Source organism: Rhinolophus hipposideros (genome assembly GCF_964194185.1).
Source record: "Rhinolophus hipposideros genome assembly, chromosome: 7".
NCBI classification, from domain to species: Eukaryota; Metazoa; Chordata; class Mammalia; order Chiroptera; family Rhinolophidae; genus Rhinolophus; species Rhinolophus hipposideros.
In genome coordinates, this window is record NC_138053.1 from 27733686 (window position 1) to 27757058 (window position 23373).

The window sequence follows — 23373 nt, forward strand, 5'->3', positions numbered from 1 at the left end:
CAAGAGCTTCAGGATGCCATGAGACCCCTGCTCACCTCACTTTCTTCTCTTGTGTTTAATCATTTAACAAATGCTCATTGAGTGACTGTCTTAGGCGCTGGGGCTGCAGCCAAAAATCAGCACACATAATCACTCCTACCACGTAGGGTGTGGATGCTAGTTGGAGCAAAGTCCGTAAAAACATGAACGAACCAAGTAATAAAATAGTGCTTAAGGGAATGTGCAAGATTCTGTGACAGAAATGAAGAGGGTGGATGTCCAACTTTACACAGAATTATCAGAGAAGGCTCCTCTTTGAAGGAAATACCTAAGCCCCTTCTTGAAAGATGGTAAGGAGTCAGGCACAAGAAGAGCTGCATAAAGAAACTGAGGAAACAACGGCCACAACAAAGACCCTGCCCAGGGAGAGCATTTGCTGAGTTGAAGGAACTGAAAGAAGACCAGCAGAGCCAGGATGAGAGGGAGAATGCACAAGAAGTCAGAGAGCTGAACTGTTCTATGTAGGCAGTGCTTGGCTTTTATTCTAAATGCAGTGGGAAGCCACTGAAGAGTCTTAGTAGGAGAAATGTGGTTGGAAGTACTGTTAAACATTTAGCTGTTGTATACAGAATAGATTGGGGTGGGGGTGGAAAGATGGCCAGTTAGGGGATTATTGCTGTGGTCCAAGGAGAGAGTGGTGGCCGTGGAGGTGGACAAAAGTGAATAGAGTCAAGGTATATTTGGGAGGTAGAGTAAAGGGACTTTGCTGATGCATTGGATTTTCTTCTGGAATTTACATGAATTGTTAGAGCACTATTTTCAGGAAGACTCTTGTATATAAATCCAGACTTTATAGGTGTAGAAATGCAGGTAAATAGGGAATAAAGCCTTCACAGCTGCTAGTTCCCAGCTCCCAGCTCCCAGTTCGCTGCCTCCTTCTCTAGCCTGGACTTTGTCCTCGTTCGGGTGGTCAGCACAGAAACATTTTGCCTTTGTATACACAGGTGGGGGAGGAGATGGAGCAGTCACTCTCCTGCAGCCTTTCTCTCTTTGATTTCTCCTACAAAGGACTGTAAGCATTATGGGCGCCTGTAATTATATCAGCAAATGATTCTCGGAACCATTATGTTCATAGGTAGATGATTCCAACTCCTATTTTTGCCTTTTATACCATGTTCATATTTTCAATAAATCAACATCTTAGATTGAGAGTAAAATCTAAGAAAATCTGCTGAAGCATTTAGGAACTCTAAAATCAGAAGCATATATATGTATCTGTTTAAAATATTGTCATTTTTACCAGCATACACTTATATACTCTGTCATAGTTAAATATTGTTTTTATAATAATTTAATGCATTTTCCCACTAAGTAGTAGTAAAAGTAATTTTAGAGCATTTAGATTTATTTATCAGATTTAATAATGCCAAACAAAGGGGGCTCGTTTTAAGTAATGAGACTAGAGTAGGAAAAGAAGCATCAGGAAAAATCGGAAACCACAGAATAATTAGATTTAGGCTTTCAAAAGCATTTGCCTCCATTTCCTCCACCCCACCCCAAAGGAAATAAAAGGACAAGCCATTTAAAAATGAATTCTTCTCTGCAGACTTTCTCTATTGTGTCTGTTTAGTCTTCACAGTTTTCAATATCGACAGTGAGTTTCTTTTCACCACCAATATGGTGAGTTCTTTTGAGGTAGAGCGAGATTTCACCTTTCATTGCCTGTGTTATTTCCCCTCTACTGAACTCTGTAAAGAAAGATAAATGGTACAATGGCCGTGCATGAGATGGCAAGCCTTAGGTTTTTCACTCCTGCACAAGGAGATGGTTTTCTTTTTTCTGGTGTCAGTATACATTTGGGGGGGGGGAAATCTACTTTAGCAAGAAATTCTTCTTCCAGAGATGTAATTAGGAAATACATAACTTCTGTTTTAAGAGCACATTTTCTACAAACGGCTGCCTGCTCTTACCATGGTGACTGCTTAATCATAAGAAGGCCCACAGCTGAGTAACAGATGAGAGAACCTTACTGGAAGATAAGGCATACATGACTTCTCCTACAGTAATAACGTGTTAGGTATTAATTTGGTTAAAGCCACTACCTCTTTCTCTTCAGACTCTGTCCTTCCCATAAAAGTTTGAAGCTATTGATGAGTGAATTAAATGTGCAAATTACATGCCTTCCTTAAATCTGAGCATGTGAGAGCATTTAGAAGTACTCATTGTTGGGTTTTTGTATGAAAAATTAAAATGCACTATTATTTCTAAATGCAGTATAGCCTCCAAAGGAATATCTAACAAATATTTTGGGAAGGTCATTTTGGCTGACTTTCTAAAAAGTCAAAGTAGTTTTTTGTCTCTTAGAACGAATCCTAGAGCCAAACTCTCTTAAGTAAATAAAGGTTTGAAAGAATACATGTTTCACAACTACGGGTGTAATGGATTGCTACTGTATATGTATTTTCTTGCAAAGCTAGTCAAAGCCTTTTTTTCCCCACCACCTCTTTAATCTTAATGAAAAGCTTTCCTTAGAGCTTGAGCAGGCCCCCAAGGAGCCCTGATTTCTCTTCATGTGTTACCAGATGCTGCTTCTCTTTATCAGATTATAAGGTATACCTACGTTTCCTACACCAGTACTCAAGGAGCAATCGCATTTCCTCATATTCATTATTATTTAGAATTTGCTTTGTTACAGCTGAGAGGAGCTAGCCAGGAACCTCTTTTTCCCAGGGTAGCCTTAATATTTTTAAAAGCTCTATACATGGATGGTCAGAAATTAATCACTTTATAATATCATTTGCCATCCTTAAAGTATTTGGATATTTAATATCTAAATGTCAAATGAGGTCAGTTATAAGAACAGGTGAATTTAAAAGAGTAATTGCTAACGTGATATGAAAAAAAAACAGTGTGCAACACCCTTCATTCTTGCTCCGTAACTTCTTGGAATACATGTAGAACACCAACCAGCATGTGTCAATAAAAAGAGTTGGTTATGTTGAGTGTCAGTTTATCATCACAATTTTTTTTTAATTGAAGGGTTTTTTTTCCCCCTGAAAAGAATACTTCTTTGAAATTGAAGAACCTTTGCTTCAGAAGAAAATTACTGTGTTAGTGAAAAATATAACCTTGTGATAGATAATATACTCTTTTTATATTCAGTTTTGTTTACTAGAGAGTCATTATGTGTTTACAGTCAGAGTCTTATGAGAGCTTATTAACTGAAGAAGTTCTTTTATGTGTGTTTTGGTTTTCACATTTGGCTCATAATCTTTTATATAAAAGGAAGTGATTGTTCTAAGCTATTGGGCAGATGGGCTGCTCAAGAATCAAATACTTTAAAGCATTCTAAAGGGTCCTAAGTACTCACTTGCTTCTCTCTAAAATCTCGGAAACAACTGTGGAGTAGGAGTTACCATACATTTCTTCTCTCATATGGCTCGTTGCCTACAACGTGCAAGGTAGTAGCTATGAGCCGTTGTTTAAATACTGTTATCTAATGTAATTACAGTTTTTATTATTAAAAGCTGTATGTTATTTATTACATGTCAGCTTGTCATAGCTAGTTTACCAACATAGATTAACCTTTAACACTTTAAATATATGAAGAGAAATTGATTTACCATTTATGTTTTTATTTAATGTTTTTATTAAAACTCATAGGACTTTAAGCTCATCATTTTAATAACCATTAAGACCCATTCTATAGATGACTTTAAGTTTAGTATATTTTTAACCGCTCATTCACCTGTGCAGTTTACACTTGTTTTTAGGTACATCATTTATTGTTTTGTTTTGTTTTTAAACATTTTTATCAGTAATTTTATTATACTTTGTTTTTAGACAACACTCAAGTCAGTAGTCCAACAAAAATAAATATGTTTCCAGTTGATGGGCCAGCAAAATCATTAACTTAGAGAAGTCAGATACAGATAGCTCAAAAATGTGTGTAACTGAAAAAAACAAAACAAACAAACAAAAAAACACTCTTTCTTGAGGTACTAAATGTTCCTAATTTATTTTGAAGCAGAAAATAAATATTGCCACTAGTACCCTTTCTACCTGCTTCCCTCCAGTTACTATCTTTTTAGTGATAACAGTGATGATGATAATAAAGGAGAGAGGTTTACTTCTTCACCTCGCACCGGTGGGATGATTATTCTGCCTTCCTAACTTTTGACGTGATAAACAACTGTTAGACAAGTAGGACATTTGCCAGAAATCACAACACATCTTAATCACCAAATGAAACATTCGAATACTCTCGCCATACACCAGGGCAGACACATGAAGTTACTTAGTAAGGAGCTGCAGGGAGAAAGGTTAGGGAAAGGATGCGGGTACCCAGAAGGGTTCTGACTAGTATAATCAGCAAATGAAGATGTAAGTAATGCAGGGATTGCTTTGTATGTTTGACAACAGCTATGTGAGCAACCCCACATATTACTTAATCTCTCTGCAAGCCCAGAGCAAATAAATATTCATTAAGTGGATTCCCCTCTCCTCTTCCTCATCTAGGTCATCCTCTAGTGTAGAGGGGGGTTAAGAGCATGACTTCTGGGATCAGCCCTGCCATTTACAGCTGCAGAACCATCAGCAGAATGCTTACCTTTCTAAGTCACTGCAACATCATCTGTAAAATTGGATTTATGCAACAGGTATTCACTGAGCATCCTATATGTTTTAGGTACTATTCTAGGAGCTAGGCTTAACAATACACCAAATAAAGCCTGTGCCTTCGATGGCGTCTGTCTCATGAGGCTATTGAGAAGGAGTCAGTAGGATACAAAGTGCGGCACAGTGAGCGACATACAGGATGTGCTCAGTCGATGTAAGATGCTTTCTTCTTCATTATCAATGCCACATGTTACGTACAAAGCACTGCATTACGTGTTATAAAAGATGCAAAAAAAAAAAACAAAACAAAGTCTTGCACTGGATCTATCCCTTAGCATTGATGGTCTCTTTGCATATATAAAGTACAGATTACTCGAGGTTGGAATTCCCCAGAGTAGACTCTGACGCTAAGATTTGAATGCATGTAGTGTATTTAGGAGTTTTAAGAGAGTGCAGATGGAAAAGGAAGGGGGCAGGAAAAGAAATCCATTGAAGAATACATTGATGAACACATTACTACAGTGGGCAACGGGGGATCAGTCCCACGTGGAGGTCTCTGGAAGATGACAGAGAGCATGCCTCTGAGTCGTCTTCCCAAGGGGCAAAGAAACTGGAGTACTTATCAACCCATTTCCTTTCTGTCGTTCGCCAAGGGCTCCTTCGGAGAGTTAATTCCGTGGCATTTCCTATCAGCACCATATGCAGTCCAGACATGCTCCGGGGCCGAGAGTGCTGTCTCTCCTCAGTCACAGGTGCTTGCGGCAGGAAGCTGTTGGCCTTTTCAGAAACAGTGATTATTGAAGGGATGTGGGAGGGCACCAGTAGCGTTTGCTACATAGATCTTCACCCCAAAACTACAGCGTATGGCTGTGTGCGGCAACCTCAAAACTACATAGAAACACAAGAGGAGTATACAAATGCTGGGTCTAGCATTCTTTTTTAAGAATAAAGGTGAGACCATTAGTATGGAAAGCACAACACCTGACTTACGTAAAGGAAATGTACTTGAGCGCTTTCTTTCTAAAAGCATTACAAGTAATTGTTTGGCACTGAGGAATTATTTCAGAATGGTCACCACTTTTTAATCAGCTCTTTTATCAAATTAGAACTTAATTACATAACATCTATACATCTATATGAAAAAGCAATCCTTTTTCCCCCTTAGTTTCTGAAGTACTTGGACACTCCAAAGTAAATTGAATTTTTACATCAATTTTCCAGGAAAAGAAACGATAAAATCTTTGTCCTTGAGGTTCCACTTGACAGGGTCAAAGCAATTCTTTCATTGTATTATACCATAACACAAATCAGAAAATGCAAAGATTTCAGAATCGCTCTATTTCACATATTATCTTCTTAGCTTGCCTCCGCAGCTGAGCGAAGGTGTTATTAGGCAAAAGAAGTTTTGTTGAATTCTTAAATTGGTCTCAAGAATTTTGTGATGGATGCCTTGCTCAATTTAAGACAGATCATCTGGTGAAATTGCTTTTAGGTTAAAGAGAGGTTTCCTCAGATTCTTTTTAGGGCAGATCCTTTCAATTACTTGGTTAAGTCTAGAGTTGCTAAACTGTAAAGTGTGAAGATTCCGGGTACATTGGTGGTGAATATGATAAAAAGAAAATTCTAGAAAGAGAACAGAGCAGCCTCAAGGCCAAACTTTGTATGCTTGGAAGTTTTACAGAAGATTAGCACTGGATTTACAGAGGATGACCACTTACTTATCTTTTTTCAACCTTGCTGATTCTGAATAATCTAAGCGTTAATTAATGATTATTAATTTGACATGAAGCGCCATGCAAATGCCCAGATACCATCTGGAGTATTTTACCCAGTTACATGTAATAAATATTTCTCTAATAAGTCTCCTTGTATCCAATTAGGAATATATGTGGCTCTCTGCCGTGAAACTTAGCTTTTAGTGGAACTTAACATAAATGCAGACAAATAAAAAGATATTTTATGTGCTTCCTTCATATTTTTGGTGGTATTTTCTGGTGGAGGCACACTCTCTCAAAAGTAGAGTCTCACTGAGCTCAGATGTCACCTCCACAGGTAAAACTTCTCTGGTTACTCATCTAAAATAGCCCATCATCCTGGCCCCTCGTCTCCATCATCTCACCTTGTTTAATTTTCTCCAGCACATTCACCGCTATCTTGTGTTCTTTATTCTTCTTCCTTTGTTTGTTTGTATGTTTGTCTGACTTCTCCCACTGGAATGTCACTGCCATGGATGAAAAGAATTTATCTGTCTTATTCATTGTTATCCCCAATGTCAAGGACAGTGCTTCCCACAGAGTAGGCGCTCAATAAATTTTTGTTGAATGAATCAATGTAAGAATGAATATTAAGAATCCTGTGTCCTTGAAAATAAATGTAGCATATCAAGTACCTGAGTGTTTTAGGGAAGAAACCTTCAATCTTCCTAGCTTAAAAAAAAAATAAAAGCATTTTATTTCACTGCAGCAATAATAGAAAAGTCTGGGAAAGACACAGCCTCTCAGGAGTAGAAGCTAAGTGGTTGGCCACAGATTTTCTGATGAGGGAGCACTAGGTGCAGAGGTTGGGAGGATGGCCAGGAGCAGACACTCTGGGTGAGTGTGCCAGGCAGCTATGCATTTGGGAAGTACCCAGGAGTTAAGACATGAAACCAGCCAGGAAACAGGAGGAATCAAGGCTCAATAAATCCCCACTTTCTCATGGTTCAAGCACCCCAGCCATTCTCTGGTTTCAGGTTCTACTGAGCAAGACCAAGAGTAAGATGACAATGCCATAAGAGGCCACCAGATGAAAGGACAGGCTGATGTATTTAAGGTAAACGCACCATGAGACTTCAGAGCAATCGGTCTGTACTTTCCTGAATTGATCGGTCATTTATTCTTTTAACACATATTTATCAAGCACCTTTTGTGCAGTAAAACTATTTGGATTCCAACCTCATCCCTTCCTTCTCCTCCTAATCCCCGATACACTTGCATACCTATTGTTACAGAGGCATCCTGCTTTTGATTTTATTATTTATTAGCCTTTCACATAAAATTCGGTTTGGAAAGGGTTTTGCCACTAACAGGCCAACAAGCCGTCTCAGCACACCTTATGAACACTAGAAGGAAGTGCTTTAGGCACTGTATAGAATACGCCTATTCCAAAACACAGAAGGAAGGCTTTATGTCCTACTAGAATATTCCTTTCTGCCCCCAAGAAGTTGGGAAGTCTCCAAGCTTATTTTTGAAATCGCATCATTTATATGCAGGCCTGTTTTTTCAGAGGTGGCAGATGACCCTATGCCTTTTGGGTAATGGAGATTGAAAGTTAGATCTCTGCCTGTGATATTAAACTGATTGTGGTTTCTTATTTTACTGAATATGAGGAAGCTGGGCTTTTAGGATTGCTTCTGTTGTATTTCTGAAGTTGTGAGAGTGACAGGGAATTTTATTTTAAAACAATACCATGATCCATGTACTTACCAACAGAAGATGCTGATTTACAAAAATAAAAGACAATGTCAATCTTAAAGAAATTGTGTGCAGCTAGACTGTTAAAAGGACAAGGCAATTGCTTGAAGGTACCTCATCCTCATTCATTGAGCTCTCAGGGAGAGTTTTATTAACCTACTGTGTTTTCAGGGTCTATATAGTCTTCTGCCCAGTGGGCCATTACCCAGTGGGATGGAACTGGGTGAGACACTTGCATAGAGTCAACATCTTCTTAACCATAATGAAAACAATATCATATTGCCTTTTGAATCTGTTTGAAGGGAGAAATATTTTTTAGGGAAAAAAAAAGATAATTGAAAAGCTCTGTGTTCATCTTTCTGTGCCCTAGGACATTGATTTTCCAGACGTTGTAATGTATTACATGGTGAAATAGTCCCGTGGACTTTCATACATATTAGTGACTCTAGTGCCCATGGCACACGCTGCAGACCTTCCGCATTCAGAGATGCAGCGTGCCTTGTGGCTTTTCTGTCTGACCTCAATCCTTTTTGGAAACAAAATGTTTCAGACGCCAAGGAAAAGTAGGTCTTACTGGCCTCTCTCCGGCTTCCCTCGGTACCTGTGTAGGGAAGCCAGTGGCGGGAACTTTGCTCAAAAGCCGCCTGGTCGTACCCAGCTCCCTGCCATGAGCTTTGGGATCCTTGTTTCACTCCATTGGCCCCTAGCAGTACTGCCCTCTGTGTGGTCAGGGAAATGTGAACTTTGTATCCAGCAGGTGCTCCATAGCTGCTGAAATGGAATTGAGTCAGGACTCAGTAAATCTGAGCCAGATCAGCTTTGCGTTACATGACTGTGTCTTCCCTGGAAAGCAAGAAGTGGAGGGAGGAGCGGCAGTGATAGAAGAGAAGGAGAGAGAAATCAAGTATTTTTCAATTTTAGGCACAGGATGCGTGTGCATGAAAGAGAAGCGATTTCTGTAATGTATAGATTGAGGAGGAGTGGCTGTCTCCCTCCACCACCCTAGGTTGTGACTGTTCTAGCCAAATCTCTGGTCCCTGCCTGGTTTCTGTTATCAGGCGCTTCTCCTCTGATCTCACCTCCCCATGGCCCTGTTTCCGGGCTAAGATCACAGATGTGATGTGCTGTTGGTCTTGGGGCCCCTTCCTGGATGAGAGGAGACTGCCAGGCCACCTTAACTCCTCACCAGTGAAGCTCTCGCTGCCTTGTCCTGGTTTTCAGCATTCATAAGGATAGCCCGCTTGAAGTGAACTCTTGGAGTTGTGTTTTGTGGAATAAACAAGGAAATTCTTGCTCGCTGCCTCCATTTTCTCCATTCCTTTCTATGACCAGTCCCTCCTCCATGCCCACCCACCTGCTATGCCTTACCATTTGCCGCACTGCTTTCTGCTTCTCAACTGTATTACTTTGAGCTATGAAAAATCTATTCAAGGAGCTAATCGATGCCAAGTTTTGTGTTACTATATATATATCTTAAGACTGTATCTGAAAATGGAATATATGGAATATACGGGGATATGAGTATGGAAATGCATCGCTGCTACTGCCCTGGCATCATATATGGTACATAAAATGGAGAGAAAGGAGATGTCAAGCAAAGGACCCCCCCCCCCGGCAAAAACCTGAAATTTTGATCAAAAGTTAGGGGTAAATGTTTAGAATTTTCAAAGACTAGCCCCCTATCTCCTCCTAACACTACATTAAAACTGTACCAAAGGATGTTCTAACCGAAATCTGAAAAAGGTTCCAGTTTATGATTCATGATAGAAAGCTCCTCAGACCTTACCAGTCCTCTTGTGACTATTAACAAATAGTATTGTCATAAATGGGTTTCTCCCCGAAAATAGACCCTGCCATCAAAAAACTGTGTGTGTGCATGTAGACTTGCACAATTTTTAAAAACTGGGTTGTTTTTAAAGCAGAATAAAAGAAAAATAAGCGTTTACTAACTATGTTTTTATTTATTCTTTTTATGTTTTGGGGCTGTAAATACAAACATTCTCTTTAGATTCCTGAAACATTAAGTTAGAACACTACTGCACTTGGTAAATTTTGCATACATTTTCTTTTACAACTAGTTTGATGAAAAGAGCCCAGGGATGTTCAACCTTATAGAATTTCTGAATAAACCTCATAGACTCTAATGTAGTCACTGTGCTGAGAATGTGTGAACAATTAATTTTTTGACTAGGTTGGAAATAAAAGTTCAGTGAATACTTCCCTTTTTCCCATTTAAATCTGAAAATTTCTCTTCAAATTGTTGTGCCCTGTCAGACGAACAATGTAAGGCTGTTTTTATTTAGCTTATTATAGTCAAGCAGTGTTGGGTTTAAAATATTTTATCCTTTGAATATTCATGTGACTATATCCAGTGGCTCTGTAGTATATATAATAGCGTATATTTTTTTCAACAAGGAATAAACAAAGAAATGTTCTGAAAATAGAAACGAATTGTATACCGTGGTCCTCACATGAACATCTTAGCTCCTAGTGGGATTGTGGGGCAATTTTCATGGTTTTTTAAAGGAAAGCAGAAACTTGTAGTTGTGACAGATGACACCGTGGAGACCTCTTAAACACTTAGCTTCGGTGAACGTTAAACCTGTCTCTTCAACAGTTTTATTACAGGATTAGGCACTTCCTGGAGAGATTCACTCTGCCTTTGGCATGGATGTAAATTTGGTTTCTGCTAGGTTTATAAAAGGTGCTGCAGAAGTCATGCAGTTTTCTCAGAACTTCACTTCCAAATTTGGGGTGTGAGTTTATTCATCTCCCAATCATCATTCACCCACCCCCACCCCTACCCCCATCCTTTAAAATTGACCATCTAAAAAATTCTTCTCAGATTCATATTAAGTTAGGTTGTTCCAATCTTTTATAGTAATTCATATTCACCTAAAGATTGTATTAACTCTTTCTGGCCACCAGAGTTTTGCTGGTTAAGTGACAAAGTCAGTGCTGCTAAGACTTGTGAGCCATATCTTCAGATTCACATGCACAGTTTCAATATGAAGGTGGCCAGGTCTAGTCATTTCAGTTCCCAATTTGCAAATTTGTCAAAAAAGCACTAATAGGTCATTTTGAAATAGCTAGTGGCTGAGGAAGAGTCACAACGCTAAATAACTTGACTGTTTTGGCTTAAGTTTTGAATATCCATTTTGCAACTGTGGCATAAAATGAGATCTTAAAAGGTTGCTTGGTTGCACTATTTAACCATCATTCAATTAATTTATTCTTTAAATATTTGTTAAGCATTGCACCCCAGACATTGTCCTATGTGCTGAAGGTAAAGCAGTGAAGAAGACAGGCAAAAATATTTTCCCTCAGGGGGGTGGGGGGGTTACATTCTAATGCAAGTAAATAAGTAAAATCAGCTAAGTGAGACAGAGACAAGTATGGCAGGGCAGGGGGCTATAGGAGAGGGCAGGAAGAAGTGCCATTTTCACAAGGGGACTGAGGGCTGCCTCACTGAAAAAGGAACTCTAAAAGAAAGATCTGAAGAAGGTGAGAATATAAGCCATGCAGATTTGGAGGAGGGAGGACTGAGCAGATCTGGTAGAAGGGAATAGCAGGTCCAAAGTCCATGAGACAGGACAATGGTTCGTTTGTTGGAAAAACAGTGATGAGAGAGCAGTGTGGCTGGAGTAGAGTGAGCAAGAACAAGAGCACTGAGAGATAAGACCTGGAGCCCTTATGGCATTACTCTGAATGAGATGAGAACCCATAGATGGCTCATGCAAGGAGGGACTTGAGCTGATTCACTTGAAAAGGATCCCAATGGCTGTTCATGAGAATAGATTCTAGGGAGTCAAGGGTAGGTGGAGAGGGACACATTAGGAGGCTATTGCAACCATCAGTAATGTAGGCAGGACAGGAAGTTGGCTTGGACCCCAGTGGAAGGCAGAGGAAGTGAAAAGAAGCAGTGGATTCTGGATTGATGGAAGGCAGAGCCAACAACAGAATTTGCTAATGGAGCAAATGTAGGTATGAGAGGAAGAGAGGAGTCAAGATTGCTGGAGTTACAGTCTCAATTACTTGTTATGCGGTAGCCAAAGCAAGGAATCTAATCTCCATTTAGTCAAGACCCTACATATTTTGTCTGTTTCTGACTCAGTGAAAAATCTGTTTCTCTGTCTATAAAAAGAACAACATGATACAAATAGTATTTGTTATAAAGTAAACAAAGTTTTACTGTGGTGTAACACAGAGATGCTACTTGAAAATGAAGTTCCCAAATGCTCAGATTCTGTAATACACATTCTCCCCCAAAGTACCATCCATGAGTAATGCAAGCAGAGGGAGGGTCGAGTTTGAAATACAAGTACAACAAAAACAATAGCTCACCCATGAGTTTCCTAGATCAGGAGACAAATTCCAGAAGAAGGCTGAGCAAAAATTGGTTGGTCTAGTTACTCAGCAAAACTAAGTACTGGGAAACAACAAAGGAATATGACACATTCCTTGGTCTTTGAGGAGCTTAGTCTGGTGAAAGCACTTTGCTCCCATAACTTAGTGGAGCACTGGGTTTTTATTTATACTATTGAACAGATAGATGTCAGTAAGGTAGCTATCTCAAATATAGATACAGGTATATTAAATATAGACTTATATAGGTACATATTTCAACCTACTTTTTTTTTATGTATACATAGACCAGCAATATAGATATGTGAATGCCAGCGTCCATGTTCTTGTTTCAAATTTTCATATTCAGAAATTGCTTGGCTGCTGCAATCAGTAAGAACAGTAGTAAACTAAGACTTCCTATAAGCTACTCAAAGTTTTTTGTCCACAGAAGAAGTTCCATTTAGAAAGTTAGTGCCCAGTTTAATGAGAAGCTATTGATGCAGATTCCTTGGAAACATCTTGGGCATTGAGTAATAGGGTACTGTAGTGTGCAGGAGCTCCTAACCAGCTGGGAACTGAGAGGTGCGTGTTACAACCGTCCAAGGAAGCTGGAGAGCAATTGTGTGCTGACTCTCTGCCTCACTTCTGGCTCTGCCAAGGTGAGGGCTCCCCCCAACCTTGGGAGACCTGCCTTTCCTTCAGAGCAGGCCCCCCTTCCACCCACTCTTCTCCCATCAGGCAGCGGAGGGAGCAGCTTGCTTTCTTGCACGTCAGTTGGTCTGCCTGCACCCTCACTGAAAGGCTTCCCTAGCAGAGAACAAGGGCCTGTTCAGCTGGCGAAGCAAAGTGAGGGAGGGAGGGAGGAGATCTTACCTGAGGGTCATCACTAATGTTTCTGTGCTAAAACGAAAGAAATATTTAAACTCTTCTTCCTCAGTCTGCCCAGTGGAAGGTAAAATCAATAATCTACTTGTTTCTGAATTTGTCTTGTGAAATTTTACTTCTGTTCAACTCATGTAAGTTCTTGAGTTTTGTTTTTTTTGTTTTTTTTTCCTTCCTCATGTTCCCCTCCTAGTTCTAACCTTCCTTTAACTTGTTTTGGAGTATGCCAAATTGAAACGAAATCACACATTTTAAACTGAGCACTCAAAACGGAACTGAGATCATTGATTCAATATGAAAGGTAGCATCTTTGGCAAAATGAAAGCCAAGCTTTTAAATCTCCCCTGAACATTGGTTAATCTTAAACCGTCTTGGCACTAGTCTCTTCATACAATTTTGCATATCAGGTGTTTACAGACTAAATGGTAGATGAGCTCCAAATACAGTATGTCATTTAATGTCAATGAGCTAACCCAGTTTATTCGACTCTGCGCTTAGCAATTGAAATAATCTGCATTAAAAGCGCTCAGTATGCTACCATTAAGAAGCATGCTTGTGGAAGGCACATTCTTGGTTCATTTTTTAAAAAGACCATCTGTTTCTCGGTATGCTACTTGTACAGGTTTTCCTTTCATCTTTCACCTTTTTTTAAAAAAAAACCCACAGCTTCCTAAAGCTTTTGGTATTACTTCATTCTTAGGTTTTATAGAATGCTCATTCTCTGGATTTTCAGCTGTGGTTTTACCAGTATCATCACAAATCATTTTAAACCCTTAGGTATCTTAGAAATTCGAACAGGAAAGTAGGGGAGCCTCCCCCCACACCCTGCACCCAGTGTTTGTTCCCTTCCAGGCAGCTGACAGTTCCTGTCAGCAACCAGTAATAATCGTTGTAACTGTGGTGGTAGTGGTCGTCAGTATCTATTAATATTTGCAGGTTAACAGGGTAAAATGTGTTTAAGGCTTATATTTTCAAGAAACTTTTACTTGTTTCTTTGAAAATGCCCTTATGAAAGAATAGAAATGCCCTGACAGATTGTGAAAAAGGAAATCCTGAATAGGATTGTGGGACCAAAAGTTCCTATGTCTTAGTAACACACCTTTGATTTGCTTAATGACTAAATTTTTAGCATATTGAGAAAACCGTTTCCCAAACAGTCTGAATATTTTAAATTCAGAAAACAAGTTCTTTAACCATATACCTTTGAGGCATTTTCTCATTCGGTCTGTTCTGAAGGTGAAGGATGTGCATTATTTTGTGGGAAATGAACAGGATAAAGGGAAGAGGTAAAATATTCTTTAGTTAAATAGCACACTTTATGTCTAGCAGCCATGGAAAATGGGACAGCTTATTTAAGAAATTTATTTTCTCATATAAGAAGGAGGAAAGATACTCATTTGCCTGTGCTCTGGAATAAAAACAGCAAATTTTAGATATGACTTCACTTAAAATGATTAGATATAATGCCATTTATTGGTGAATGTCTTGGAGGAAGGTACAGTCTTGTCAGAAATCGTATATTCCCCAATCTCTGTTTGGTGTCATTTTTATCTAGTAAAACTACATTTTAAAAAGGTAAGCAGGAAGTGATGCAGCTTGAAGGAAATGTACAATGTCAGAAACGAGATTGGAGTACATGCGATAACCCTGCCTGCCCCGTGATCGCCAAGGGTGTGGGTACGGTGGGGCGCTCGCAGTGATTTCAGCCACAACGGAGAGCCTTTCCGATCTCTGTTGTACATTTTGCTTTAGACTTTAAAAGCATGACCTTAAAACATGCTTAGGAGGCCTTACATTTTATAAAACCTTGTGAAAACAAAGGATTGATTATTATAGTCTCAAACCACCTAGTCTTTATTGAATAAATACAGACATAATACCTGATATCTGGACTTTGTGTTTACTGCCCCATCTATACTACTCTACGGGGCTTAGCACTAACACAGAAGATCTTTAAACCTCTGGTTTAGGCTCTTATTAGACTGCCCCATCACAAGAAGAAAAATCTATTGTTTGGAGCAAAAAAGTATTAAATGAGTCTTTATATAGGGAGAGAAAATAATCTGCAAAATGATGAGGTGAGAAGTCCAGAGGTGCCTATTGATGAGTGTGGAGATCTGGCATCAAGAGTCCTTTGTCTGCTGGCAGATGTGTAAAGTGCTTTGAACCAATAGATGCCTGCCTGATTGAACACAGACGGGAGACAGTGGGAACTAGCAATAATGATGAAATGTTGGGAAGTCAAGTTTGGATTAAGGTATTTGGTTCTAGCAGTTGAACAAGGCAGCAGACAAGGCGAGAGTAAACACAGCTCTCCTGTTTAGCTATTGATTTATTATAAGTATCAAAATTACTTTTAGTTTTACATGCAAAAAGGTACGTTCAGTTTCTAAAATTATATGTTCCAAGACTAGATTACACAAGAACAATGTCGCTCACTGTAAATTTCTTAGAAGCTAAGAGGGAAAAACCTCATTACTTTCATAAGTTCTTGCAGAAAAGACTGTTGTATATTTTTTCCAGACTATTGGTGGAAATTTTTCTTCGCATATAAAGAATAAACCATTCCCCAAACCCTAGTCCCTACCTTATCTGGGAAACCGCTTTTATGAAATAGCAGTTCTCTAAAATAAAACACCAAAGGCATATTAACTAGGGTTCTTTTTTTTTCTTTATTGTTGGCATTGAATACAAATCAACATTAAGTCTGAGACCATTTTTAGTGTCAGATTCCCAGATCTAAAATAGGGTATACAAATTTTTTAAAAATTGGCAAAAATGTTTTACTTATGTTTTATGCAGCTTGTAATGGTTGAGACTCCTCATTTAGAATTCAAACATCCCCCTCCAGATTCCATATGGAATACATTTTAGGAAGTGCCAAAAATAATGAAGGGATGCTTGGGTCTAAGCAAATAGTATATTATAAAATTTCAATTATAGTAAGAAACTAGTTTTTCTCGGCACAAAAGATAGTTTATTAGCGCCTCTATCAAAGACCAAAACTGTAGTTCAGTGTTCTATCCCTATTTATTTTTTAAATCATTAGTCAAATAAGCGGAATATTGTCAGTTAGGTATCTTTTGGTTGCAGTTAGTAAAAACAACAACTCAACCTGAGTTAAACGCAAAAAGGAGGGTGGATTTGATTGGCTCATGGAACTGAAGGGGTAGTTATGGTTACACGTGTGGTTTAGCCCAACAGTTCTTAGTTCTCAGGCCCCAGCTCTGTTTTTCTACACTTTGCCTCCCTCCGTACGTTGGTGGTGTCCTTAGGCTGACTCTCCTTGTAGCAAAAAGGGCTATAGTAGCTCTAGACCTAATACCTCATCAATACCATCCTGAGGAAATGAAGAATCTGTGCCCCAGCATTTCCAGCTAAAGTCCTGGGGTTTACTCTGGTAAGACCGGCTTATGGCAGATGTCCATTATGGGATGGTATTCACAGGTGTCCTTAAGCTCTTCAAAGCCTGAACCCCTGAGTGGAAGATGGGTTCAATCCCACCGAAGTACGACTAAGAATTGGGGGTAGGTTGATTCTTAAAGGAAGATCTGCATGTTTTTAGGACAAGGGAAGGAGGGTGATGACTGAATAATTAGGAAGCAGCCATCGGATGGCCTCTCCACCTGTGTACCCAAAAAGAATACAGACTTAAGTGCCTAGGCTTGGATTGGTTGGGGAAATCTATCTTGCTCATCATTCCCTTTACCTTCTCAGCAGGGAGAACCCATCCAATCCTATTATTTGGATATGAGGGCTATTGCAACCTTATTTCAACATAGTAATTCTTAACATCTTTTGGAAGCAAATGAGGAGTATGATTATACTCCTCCTCTTTTCAAAATGTCAGCAGATGTAAGTGGAGTCTTCTCTAGCGACTCCAGTGCCTCATCAGTCTACCGAAATTGACTGTACGCTGGTTTGCAACACTCTTCTGATGTCCGTGAACTACTTATAGGTTTCAGGCTAGATTCGACAGGGAACATGTTACTAGTTTTATATTTAGATTTTCTGCTAAATCTGTAATGAAGTGTTTCTGTAGAATGCTGAACTTGCGTGTGATGGACTCATCGCTGTACTTTACATTAATGTCATTGTGTGAAGTGCCTCTTGTAAAAACAAACAAACCTCAGAGTGAAATCTAAAGTCTTTACCCTCTGATTTTCTCTGTCCTTACACATGCCCTTCTAGATACACCCATTTCAATCCTGTGTGACACGTGCCCTGTGCCATTTTTAACAGACCTAAAATTGCCCTGGCTTGGCCCTAGTTTGGATTTGAATTTCTACCCACTGCTTTCAGTACTCGCAGAATGAGCAGTGATACTATTGCTCTTTGCAAATAGCGTCCTCCCATGCTGAGTTTATGAAGCTAAGCCCTGAGTGCTGCTCTGAGACATGAAAGGGAGGCATCTAAGGATTAGAATATAGCCTTCCACCCCGTCCTGACCTGAACCCCTATTCTCCAGGACATGGTGCAGTGAAGAGGAATGGATCCGCTTCACTTAAGGTTCAAAGATCATCAGGGCAGCTCTGAACCTTTTGTACCCCAGCTGGTGTTCCCAGAGGATCAGGAGAACGGACGGTGTGACATCATCTTTGTCCTAATCAGCCCCATCAGACGCATCACCATCTCTTTACGGTTCTTCGTTTCCTTCACATCTATCCCAGAAGAAAATGTTCTTTCTCTTAACCCAACGGTGTATATCTGGGCTTCTCTTGTCCCATCTCCTCTGCCCCGCTCCGAGCCTTGACACCATTTCTCCACCTCCTTCTCTGACTGCTCAGAATGTAATGAAGGCAACAAAACAAACCATCGTCTCTTTCTCCTTCATGGCCACTCTCTTGGAGGTCAGTATCAGAGCCCATAGCAGCTTCCTCAGCTCCTTCTACCCTCACCCTCCCACACAAACACACACTATCCTGAAGTCTCTAGTAATTCACTAAGTATTTGTTATGAGTCTATTGTGTGAAAAGCTGATTACTGTTAAGATACAAAATAAATACAATATGGTCTCTGCTTTAAAACCACTTACAACCTTGTGAGAGCTATTTCCCACCCCACTCAAGCTACTGAAACTCCCTCTCCAAGAGTCCCAGTGCTCACGGTGACCTTAGTCTACTGTCTTCCCTAAGTCCTAATACAACACCTTGTTACAGTATTTAATCCTTGGTAAGATATAGAAATGAGTGACAAATCTAGAATTTGATCCCAAGTATTTTGGGTACCAAATTGTGAACTTCCTTTATTATTACATTTTTTAAATTTATTTTTATTAGTTTCAGGTGTATAAAACAATATAGTGATTAAACATTTATATACTTCACAAAGTAATAACCCCAATGAGTCTAGTACCCATCTGACACCATATATCGTTTCTACGATATTATTGACTATTTTCCCCATACCGTACTTTACATCCCCATGACTATTTTGTAACTTCCTATTTGTACTTCTTAATCCCTTCACCTTTCTCACACAGCCCCCAACTCCCTCCTATATAGTAACCACCAGTTTGTTTTCTGTATCTACCGTGTTTCCCCAAAAATAAGACCTAGCTGGACAATCAGCTCTAATGCATCTTTTGGAGCAAAAATTAATATAAGACCCGGTCTTATTTTACTATAATATGAGACTGGATCTTATATACTATACTATACCATACCATACCCATACCATACCATACCATAGTACCTAGTCTTATATTAATTTTTGCTCTGAAAGACGCATTAGAGCGGATTGTCCAACTAGGTCTTATATTCTGGAAATACGGTATGAGTCTATTTCTGTTTCATTTGTTTGTTTATTCTCTTCTTTAGATTCCACATATAAGTGAGATCATATGGCATTTGTTCTTCTCAGTCTGACTTATTTCACTTAGCATAATGTCCTCTAGGTCCATCCATGTGGTCGCAAATAGTATGATTTCATTCATATTTATGGCTGAGTAATATTCTATTGTACATATGTACAACAATTTCTTTATCCAATCATCTATTGATGGGCATTTTGGTTGTTCCCATATTATTACATTTTAATCACATTGATAATTAATACATGAAGATTTTGTCTTTTAAAAACATGAATAATTTTATATGTACAAGTGAAATTCCTTTTAACAACCACTTTCCTTCCCTAGTGGAAAACACTGACAGGTGCAGTTCTTTCACACTATTTGTATACACAATCATATACATGTACACAGTGAAACTATATGGTGTTGTTTTTATTTTTTATGTAAATGAATTATAGTTTAACTGTCTTTTAACAACATGCTTCTTTATTCAGCAGTATTCTTTCGAGATTCATCTATATTAATACATGGAGATGTATTTGCTTCTTTTAACCACTTTGAATTCAATGAAATGAATATACCATGAAATGAATATACCATGTTGCATTTATCTATTCCCCTATTGATAAACATTAAGACATTAAGGTTTTTTGGGTTTTTTTTGCTATTACAAATTCCTCAGTGGACCTTTTTGTGTGAAGCAAAGCAATATATTTTCCTGGTTAAATCCCAGCTCTTGATTTAGTAGCTATGGGACCTTGGGTGAGTTACCTAAACAATGTGAGCTTCATTCTCCTCATTGTAGAGTTCTTATAAGGATTAGATGAGATGCATAAGATACTGAATTATAGGCTTGGCACATCGTAAGAGCTCCATAAAGTGAGCTGTTAATATAAATGTCTGGATCCTGAGTTGTGCTCATTTTCAGTTTAATTGATACTTCTGACTCACCCTCCAGTATGGCCACATCAATTTATAATGCCCTCAGCGGCATAGGATTGTCTTCATTTTCCTGATTCTTCCCAATACCTTGTATTATCAAACCTTTTCATTGCCTATTGTGCCATTTAGAAATGTCCTCTCAGTGACATTTTAATTTGCATTTTCCTGATTACTAATGAAGTTTTGTATTTTTATGTATTTATTAGTCAACTTTATTTTTTCTCTAAAGTATGTGTAGCCATTGTCCATTTTTCTATTTTTGTAGACTTTTGTCACATTAAAAAAAAAAAACATTCTTGATACTAATTATTTGTAACATACTGCAAATATTTTCTCTCAATTTGCCGTTTCCTTACCTTAGCTTAAAATATCTTTGTCTTTAAAGAGATTGAATTTTGTGGAGCTGCATTTGTCAATCTATTATTATTTTATGTGCTTTAAGCCCTGACAGTTCAGATTTGAATCTCAGATCTGCCACTTACTGATGCTGAGATTCTGGATAACATATAATCTCACAATGCCTACATTTCCTCAGCTGTAGAATGAGGATAATAATAGTACCTACCGCATAGGTTGTTGTGGGTTTTGCGAGTTAATACATGTAAAGTGCCTGGCACAGAGTGAACACCATTTTCTATTTTCTATTATTTTTTTGTTTTCTATTATTAAATAAACCCCCCAACCCAAAGTCAAAAATAATATTCTCCTATGATATTGTAATTATTTTAATTTTCTTTTAAAGTTTGGTTCTTTAATCAACCTGGAATTGATTATGTGTGAGTTTGGGATCTACATATTTTTATATAATGATCAGAATTGTCTCTACATCATATGTCAACATCTTTTCCCCTCTGATTTGACATGGCACTTCTCTCATAGACAAAATGTCCATGTATTCAGGGGCCAGTTCCTAGACTCTCTTCTGTTTGTCTATTCTGTCACTAGTAGCATACTGTTTTAATTATTGTAGCTTTTAATTTTGACTTGAAATCTAGTAGATGAATTCCACTTTAATTTGTTTACAAAATTATCTTCCTTATTCTTACACAGTAGTCTTCCATATCAATTTTACAATTTTACAATCAATTTCTTAAAATTTTATTCAAAAATCTATGTGGGCATTTTGGGAGGCAGTTGCAGAGAATATATAGATTTTTCTGAAGAGAAATGACATAATTACAGCAATGAATTTTTCCATCCATAAATTAGGTAAAGCTCTCTCTTCTGGCCTTCTTTTATGTCCTTTAATAAAGTTTTATAATTTTCTCCAGAAAACTATTTTATGTTTTGTTAGTTTTATTCCTGTATAACATTATTTTTTTTTGTTACTATTGCCATTGGGAACTTTTTTCTCTTTTAAATTCTAACTGGTTATTGTGTATATTGCAGTGCAGTTGGTTTTATGGATCTAGTAACTGGCCAACTTACTAAACCTTCTTAGTATTTTTAATAGTTTGTCATTTTGCGTCTCTTGCATTTTTTTAGGTAAGCAATCATATCTTTTGAAATTTTTATGCCTCATATTTCTTCATTTTGTTTTATTGCTATTACCTAGGACCTTGTATATCCTAGATGCTAGGAATTTCAGGCATTTTTGGCCTGTTTGGCTTCATGGACATGTACACTATTGCATCCACCAGCCTGATACTTGCTTTGGGTTTCAGATGGACCCTCTTGAGTGGGGCTCTCTGGTCCACCATGCTGTTTCTCATTTTGCACTTTTGGAGACTGAAGCAGTCAGCCTTAGAATCCTATGTCAGCTTTCTCATCTGTAAAATGAAAGTCTTAGTATTTTACTTATAATTTGTCACCGATTACGTTTTTAAGAATGTAAGATGTTTAATTTACTTTGTTTGCTTCTTTCTTAGTATTCAGAAGAATCAGCCTAATTCCATTATTTCTTTCTTCCTTCAGTGGTTCTTTTCTCAAATTCCTAGAATAGCTTTTTCTCCTCATCCCCCACGGCCAGGCCTTCACCCACTCTGATTAACCTCTCTCCCTACACCCCCATCCCATACTGCAAGCAAATGACTTTGGAGATTCTGAATTGCATTTATATGAATGGCTTAGAGTGAGGTCAGTTTAGTTCAATGTATGTAGCTCTTCCAGAGTAATTTAGTGATTATACCTTTTTAAAGAAGCAGATTCTAGGGGGTGGGGGGTGAGTGAAGAGGGTAAAGGGGATCAAATATATGGTGATGGAGGGAGAGCTGACTCTGGGTGGTGAACACACAATGGGATTTATGGACGATGTAATACAGAATTGTACACCTGAAATCTATGTAAATTTACTAACAATTGTCACCCCAATAAATTTAATTAAAAAAAAAATTAAAAAAAGAAGCAGATTCTTATAATGGCACCAATATATATATATATATATCCTACACATTAAGCCATGTAGCATCAATATCAGTATGGTAAATATAAACCTTTTTCTTTCTTTTTTTTTTTTTTTTCTTTTTTTTACCTTCCTCAAAGTTGACTTTTATCCCTGAAATGTTCAAACTCCTTGAATTAGCGGACAGCTCTGGTTGGGTCCCAGTGCCTCCAGCATGAGGCTTGCTGAATTCGGAACAAGGAAGCTCTGTTAAGATGGTTAGCTGTAACAGCCGTCCTCATGTTTGTGCACCGCCCTTCCACTCACTGCTCATGTCTCTGCATTCAAGCTTTATATTTTCAAGCTTTGTAAAGTCTCAGAATTCATTGGGCAAGGATGGGAAGGAAATGCTGCCATTTATATTAGGTTTTCTTGAACAATCTCTGAGGCAAAAAGGCCTTAATTAGTGAGAAAAGTAAGATTGTGCTACTTCACCTTGTGATGCAGGATAGGCTAGAGAAATGTTTTAGTTCCGGGGAAACTGTTTCAAAGGCCTGTAGAACTAATAGCTATTCTTTGTATTTTCATCATTCACATTGTTGCTTAAGGATTTTGAAGACGATTCCATTCAACCATCTTCCTAAAGTTCCATGAACTCATTAAGCAACAGAGCTAATTATGGGCTGAAGCTCTGTTAGTCTAAAGAATATGCAAGTATGTCTGGTAACTGAGGACTAAACATTGTCCATATACAGTAGGTATCGTTATTTGACTAATTTGACAGGCTTAAAATACTGTGCACAAATCATGGTTCTTTCCAGGCAAACTTGGTGCAATTGTTCTTTCTGAAGTACTCAGGGCCCACTTAGACTTAATAAGGAGTCTTCAAATAGCCTGACTTAGAAATTCTCCCTTCGCTGTGTTTTTACTGATCTGCACTGATTCGTGGTACAGAATGCTGTTTAATTTTGTTCATTTTGTCCTCCAGAATCTCATAGGTTGCTCTAAATATCTGTGTATGTTCATTTAAATATGCAAGT

General features: G+C 38.3%; 1 protein-coding gene across 1 annotated transcript in view; it reads left to right on the forward strand.

Moving 5' to 3' along the window:
* The window catches only part of FBXL17 (F-box and leucine rich repeat protein 17), a 476918-nt gene that overhangs the window by 404579 nt on the left and 48966 nt on the right, over positions 1-23373 (forward strand). The gene's annotated exons all lie outside the window — the stretch shown is intronic.